Source organism: Arachis ipaensis, chromosome B04 (assembly GCF_000816755.2).
Source record: "Arachis ipaensis cultivar K30076 chromosome B04, Araip1.1, whole genome shotgun sequence".
Taxonomy (NCBI): domain Eukaryota; kingdom Viridiplantae; phylum Streptophyta; class Magnoliopsida; order Fabales; family Fabaceae; genus Arachis; species Arachis ipaensis.
In genome coordinates this window covers 104358671-104359047 of record NC_029788.2, presented here as the reverse complement: position 1 = coordinate 104359047, position 377 = coordinate 104358671, and positions in this window count along the sequence as shown.

The following is a 377-nucleotide window of genomic DNA, read 5'->3' as shown; positions in this document are numbered from 1 at the left end:
AATTCCAAAATTGTTTAAATGAAATATTTAAAAAAATTATATTAGAATATTAAGATTCAAAAAGTGATTCCTTTGATTCAAAAATTATAATAAAATTCCTTTTATTTTAATAGGAAACATATCTATTTATATAATGTACTAGTGCGAGTAGTATGTGTTATGCATAGGTATAATATTTCCTATTTTATTTTATCTCATTGATTTGTGAAATTAAAAGAAAAATTATATAATCTATCTCAAACATATGAAACACACAAAAATTTATTATGATCTTTAAACGTATTACGCTTAAGAAGCAATTCGTTTATAATAATAATAATAATAATAATAATAATAATAATAATAATAATAATAATAATAATAATTAACTAACAAAT